Raw genomic sequence first — 6,595 nt, 5'->3', positions numbered from 1 at the left:
GGAGAACATTCTCTTGGCAGCCCCATTCTCAAGAGCCCCTGCTCTCTTTCCCTTCAGGCACCCCGTCTCCCCCATCAACGCCCCTGCGGTTCCCCACCCCCCAGAGCCTCCCTGCCCGGCTGCCGCACCAGATTCCCACTTGCCCCCTGGCACCCTCTCAATTCACAGTTGGCACTGTGATGCCACTCCGCTCCCCTGTGCCCACACCCTTGGCCAAGACCTGCCGGGATCCTCGCCCTGGGGTCCGCCAGCGCTGGCACCCCCGGGGCACCGGTGCTGGGGAGCCATGGGTGTCTCTGAGGGCACTGCCCGGCTCCCACAGGGGCAGCGGTTCCTTGCTCCGCCACACACGTTGTCCTTGGGCTGCTGGGGGGTGGGGGGTAGGTCCTTGTGGGGACACTGCGAAGCCGGTCCCGGACATCCAGCCTGGCAGTGTCTGGACTGCGGAAAGGGGGAACAGCCCTGACGGTGCGGTCCCCAAGCCGCTGTCCAGCTCAAGCCCGCGCCCCCGGGGGCTGGGCAGATTGAGCTCCTTCCTGGGGGAACCCCGTGCTGCGCCCTCCTCACAGCGGACGCAGGCCCCCAGGCCCCATAGAACTTGGGCCGCCCAGAGGCTCCCCAGGCGCCGCCCGCTTGGGCTGCCGCCTGGGGCTCGAGACGGCTGTCCGGCGCTGCCGCCGTCCTGCCGCCGGTGCGGCGGCGCTCCCCAGCCGCGACCGGTCTCTGCTCCGCCTCTCCTCAGGTTGGTGGCCGTCCCGTGAAGGTCCCAAGCAGGCGAGTGGGTCCCCCTCGGTCGACCGGGTTCCCACTCCGGGCTCTCGAGGGCACGGCTCCGAGCGGTTCGCGGCGTCTGCTCCGGCCGCCGGCCGCTGCGGCATGGGGGGCCGGGCGACCCCGCGGGGCGGGTCGACCGGGCGGGGGCCGCAGCGGAGCTGCTCTCACTGAGCCGCGGAAGCCGGGTTATAGCTGCGGGAAGGGGCCGGCCGCCAAGCGCCTCCGCCCGCCCGCGAGACACGTGCACCGCCGTCATGCCGGAGCCGCCGCCGAGCCTGCCTCCCTCCGGCCTGCGGCGCCGGCGGGTGTGCGCGGGCCGAGAGAGGATGTGTGTGTGACAGAGGCCGTTGAACCTCGTACTGTTGTGTGTGTGGAGCGGCCAGTGTGTGCGCGCGGCCCGGGGCCCCACAGCCGGCCGCCGCCGAGGCCCGCGCAAAACGCCGCGACCCACCGGCCGCCACGCCCTGCCGCCCGGCTCGCCGGCCGCGCGCACCACTTTGCCACCCGTCGACCCCGCCACCGCCCCGGCATCGCCCGAGGGCACGGCCGCCGCCCCGGTGCTCCGCCCGCCCGCAGCCCCGGCGGGGAGGGCCGCCGAGCCCCACGGCCCGGCTTGTCCGTTCAGCGGGTCCGGGTCCGCTGCACGACCCACCCCCGGCCTGTGCTCCCCCAATGGCCGCGTCCTGGCACCGGTCAGGGCGGCAGAGCCGGCCACCTCCTCCGAGGTGCCCTTTGGCTCCGATCCAAAAGGCGTAGAGATCCACTCCGGGTTTTCCGCTTGCTGGCGGCTCGAGGGCGTCAGCTCGGAACTCAACACCGCGGCAGTCAGGGGCAGACGGGCTGGTGTGTGCAAAAACCAGGAGTGGAATTTTTGGCAGCGCTGAGCCTGGGTCCGCCAGTCCAGTGTTTCTCCAAGCTCGCACACAGGTGGAGCATGAAGGGCTAAGATCCCTGCCCTCGGTGGGAGGTTAGGCCTAGTGACCCTCCTCACCTAACCCAGCCCCACGAAAGAAGAAAATAGACTTTTCAGCCTCTGGTTATCCCTCTCCAGCAGCAGCTCCTCCTCTGATCCTCCCCTCTTTTCCTTGACCCTAGCAATTCCGAGGGTAGGAAGGTAATCCCTCCTTCCCCTTCCAACCTTGGACCTCTCTTGGTCCTCTCTGCCCCTCTGCCGGCTCAGCACAGTCTAAATCAGGTGAACACTACTTCTCATTTCTCTACAGAATTGGGATGATTTGATTCTGGGGCAGGGAGGAGAAGAGACCTGTCTCCCAAGGATATGAAAAACCCGGAACTGAACCATTAGGGGTATCAGGCACAGAGACCTCCCTGCACGCACCTACACACCTAATCACCTACACACACACACACACACACAGACATGCTGCCCCCTCCCCCCCCACACAGACATGCTGCCCACACGAAGAGACACATACACTGACGCTCCCCGCAATACAGGTGCTGCCCCTACCCTTCACAGACGGGTTAGGTTAGAGGGTAAAATCCCTGGGTCTGTGGCAGCATCCTGCCCTCCCCTGTGCTAAGAATGCAGTTTGCAGGTGAGCTAGGCTTCCCAGAGTCAAGGATTCTTATTTCCACCCTGAGAAATCCACTTTTGCTGGCTTTATACTGCACTACTCATGCCCTGCCACACCTCCACTGCCCACAGTGCAGAAGGCAGCCAGGAACAACGCTCTATCTCAATTCTCCCCGACACACACACAAACAGACCCCATCCCCTTGAAATCACATGGAGTCTATCCCCAACCACCACCACCACACACACATACACACATACACATTCACCTCCACCTATAGCTCTTCCGGTTGAGAAAAAGATAAGGAAGTTCCACAGCAAACCTCCATGAAGACTGTTCCAGTAGAGAGCAGATTTCCTGGGAATTAATGTTCTAAATAAAAATGGAAGGAAAAAAGGCATCTGTAGGTTAAGGCCACAATTCCTCAGTGGCCAGAAATCTCAGCCCTCACCCTCTGGGGAAGGGCCATCCTATTTCATACACCTTGCAGCTGTCCTCCCCAGCTCACCCATGTGCAGCCAAGAACCCACAAGTTATCTACACTCTGCTTTGGGGCCTGGCAAACCCCAGAAAGCTAAGCCAACAGGCTGGGACTGCAGGGTCTGCAACCTTGGCTCATTACCCCACCCACCCCAGCTGCCTCTCTCATTGCCCTAGTAAAGAGTAAACAGGGGCTGGGTATGGTAGCTCACACCTGTAAGCCCAGCACTTTGGGATGCCGAGGTGGGAGATCACTTGAGCCCAGGAGTTGAAACCAGCCTGAACAACATGGTGAGACCCCATATCTACCAAAAAAAAAAATAATAATAAAGATTAGCCTAGTGTGGTGGTGCGCCCATGTGGTCCCAGCTACTTGGGAGGGTGAGATGGGAGGATGGCTTAAACCCAGTAGTTTTAAGGCTACTGGGTTTTAAGTTTTGAGTTTTGAGGCTGCAGTGAGCTATGATTGCACCACTGCACTCCAACCTTGGCAACAGAGTGAGCCCGGTCCCAAAAGGAAAAGAGCAAATAGGGCACCCTCACCACCACCCCCACCACAGATGGGCACACAGACAGGTTCCCTGCTGAGGAATCTCCCCACTTCAGATCCCTTCACCAATCAATCTGAAGGTCCAGAGAGGGACAGCAGAATTCTTCATCACCGTCACTCAACAGGTCTTTACTAAGCATCTAAAGTTTTTCAGAGTTGACAGGACATCTGAGAGATGCCCCAGGCTGCCCCTTGCAAGTGTCAGGTGATGAAGGCAAGGCCCCTAGAGGAGAAGGAACTGACGCAGGGAGCTAAAGGCCCCGGAGCCAGCACCCTGGGGAGCTGGCGAGAGAACCTGGAGTAAGACTCACTCTTGGTTGAGACTCCCAACCCTTTGCTAACCACTGTGGGATTCATGAGGAGACCCAGTGCTTGCTCCCATGTGAGGGCTTGTAGCCTGTTTCTTACAAGAATACGAAGTCCAGTCTCATCCTCTCCTCACAGGCATTGGACAGTCCTTGTTTCAGGATGTCAGAGCTGGACAGCTCCTCAGACACACAAGAGGACCGCCATGAGATATAGTTGTGCAAACTGAGGCTCTGGGGCATTGGGAATCTTGGGTGGTTTTTAAATTCCTGCCTGCAGCATTGACACAGAAAATACTTTGAAGACACCCCTTCTCTGGGTCTCAGTCACTTTGTTTAGGGGACACAGAGTCATGGGAAAGAGGAAAGAATACAGATTTATGTGGCTCTGCCATCATTGCTGTGTTTACCCTGGGCAGACACCACTGGGCCTCAGTTTCCTCATCTCTACAATGGGGTAATAATAACAACTATTACCTTTGGTTATTGTTAAGTTTAAGCATGGTGAAAAAATCAAATCACTTAAAATGATGCTTGGGGGACCGGACGCGGTGGCTCACGCTTGTAATCCCAGCACTTTGGGAGGCTGAGGCGGGCGGATCACAAGGCCAGGAGTTCGAGACCAGCCTGACCAACATGGTGAAATCCCGTCTCTACTAAAAAAAAAAAAAAAAGAAAAAAAAAACTAGCCAGGCGGAGGTTGCAGTGAGCTGAGATCGCGCCACTGCAGTCCAGCCTGGGTGACAGCATGAGATTCCTTCTCAAAAAAAGAAAAAAAAAAAGAAAAAAGAAGATACTTGGAACATATAATTTATTCTTTATGCTTTTTGAATGCCATTATTATTGTTGTTGTTGCTATTTGTTTACCCTTAACAGAGACACCACATACTCCCCATTCCCATGTGTTGCCTGTCAGGAAAGTTCTTCCAGATGTCTAACCGTGAACCATTCTGCTGCATTAGAAGGCTACTCTCTCCTGCTGGAATATCGATGAGAGCCGAGCCAACTGTGAGTTTCTAGGAGCTGCTGGGCTCCTTGACCCTGCCAGCCTGAGTGCCAGAAGCCAATCCCAATTCTGTCTTCTAAGTACTCACAGAGAACTGGGTAGAGGCAGTAAATGGAGCCTGCAGGAGTGAGCAGGTCCTCTGAGGAAAAAGATCAGAGGCTGTAAATTACCCCTGCCCTGCCCTTGGGTCTTGTCTCTCATTGGGGAGGGCCTGAGCCTCTGGGCGTTCAGCTTCTCCCCTTCCAGTCCCCAGAGGAGGGGGGCCCAAAGAGCCCCTCTCATTCTGTTTGGTTGCTGGTCCCCTGTTCTGGGTTCCATGACATGGCAGGAAATGCGGGCAGCACCTGGTTTCCCAAGGCCTGCCCTGCTGTGTGCTGCAGACCCTTTAGGCCTGTTTCCGATCTGGCACCATCCTCAGGGCCAGGAGTCCTGGGTCAGCTTCAGGGAGAGACATTCTGTCCCTCAGGAGCAGATGCTGGGCCTGCACTCTCCCAAACAGGGCCCCTGAGGCTGCCTGGCTCTGTTGCTAGGCCACGGCTAGGAGGCAGGGCTCCTGAGTTCCCCTCTGGCCTCTACCTGGCGCGGTCTTCATGTTGCTGTCTCCCCGCAGTCCTTTCCCCCTATCCCCACCCCCTTGGCTATGGGCTGAATTATTAATAAAAATGCTGAGGAAGCTGTTTGTGCAGCTCACGTGACAGAACAAACACACCTCTCTCCTTGCCATCGTCCATGTGGCAAGAGACCCAGGCTAAGCATTCGCCTGATTCAGGAGAGACAGGCTGAGACTAGCTGGAAGGTGGCTGTGCAAGGCAACAGCACAGCCCACTGATGGTGACAGGCCAGGAGAGTGAGGATTTGTTCTGTCATCCTGTCCCTGCTCCTACCCTCTAGTCTTTCCCTTCCTCCTCTGCAGACGACGAGTCTGGAGAAGACAAAAGTATAAAGTTAACAGATGTCTCCACCCCAGAAAGGACATGACAGCAAACTCCTAGGAGGCAGCTGCAGCCATCTCTATACCCACCTCATCACCATCAATACAAAATTGCCTCCTCTCGAAAGACCCAGTAACTACCAGATCTCAGAGGCCCATCCAGAGTCTACGCTTGTCACACTTCTGCCGGGTTCTGCTTTGGGAGCCTGGTACTAAAAGGCAGGGTTTGGACCCCAGCATCAAGGGAAGAATCTGATACTCAAACTCAGGTCCTGCCTCTGCCTGTTTCTCTGTTTGGCTTTGGCTGGTTACTTGACATCTCTGGGCCTCAGTTTTCTCATCTGTAAAATAAGGCTAAGAACTGCTCCACACAAAGATGTGAGAATACCCTGGGGAGATGGCAAGGTCTGGATCTTTCCTGGTTCCCTAGGGGTAACCCCAGGCACCAAAGACCCTGCTCCAAGCTGACCTTCCATAGCTATAGGTCCCCAAGGGTCTCTCAGGCCACATTACAGGGCCAGAAACCTTATTCCTACCCCACCCTCACCCCATCTGTCTTCCCATATCCCTTCACCCTGTAACCTCTTCTTCATCCAGATTCTGGCTCTCGGTCTCTCTCTTCTCCATGGTCTTCCTGACACTCCCCAAGTGCTTGGCTCAGCCCCTCAAATCCCTCACCACCCTTAAAAGATTAAAGTTGGTATCCCTTCTTCTGGCTTGGGACAACCCCAGCCTTGGTCAGAAGTTTGGCCCTGAGACTCTGCTCTGAGACATTCCTTATCCCTTGGGCAGCTCAGGGACCCCGGAGACTGACTGAGGGCCATGGGGGCTAGCGAGACCCCCTTCCTGGGATGCACTGTGGAAGCACCTCAGTTTGCTGATTACTAGGTGAGTGACCCGGAGTCAGCCCCTCAGTCCTTCTGAGCCTCATTTTACCAGTCTGTACCATAAGGATGTTGTTTGTTAATCTTGACTGGGTCTTGGACCCCTGTGAAAAGCTAATGAAGCCAA

This window comes from Rhinopithecus bieti, unplaced genomic scaffold (genome assembly GCF_001698545.2).
Source record: "Rhinopithecus bieti isolate Rb0 unplaced genomic scaffold, ASM169854v2 scaffold_11488, whole genome shotgun sequence".
NCBI classification, from domain to species: domain Eukaryota; kingdom Metazoa; phylum Chordata; class Mammalia; order Primates; family Cercopithecidae; genus Rhinopithecus; species Rhinopithecus bieti.
This window is presented reverse-complemented; position numbering follows the sequence as displayed.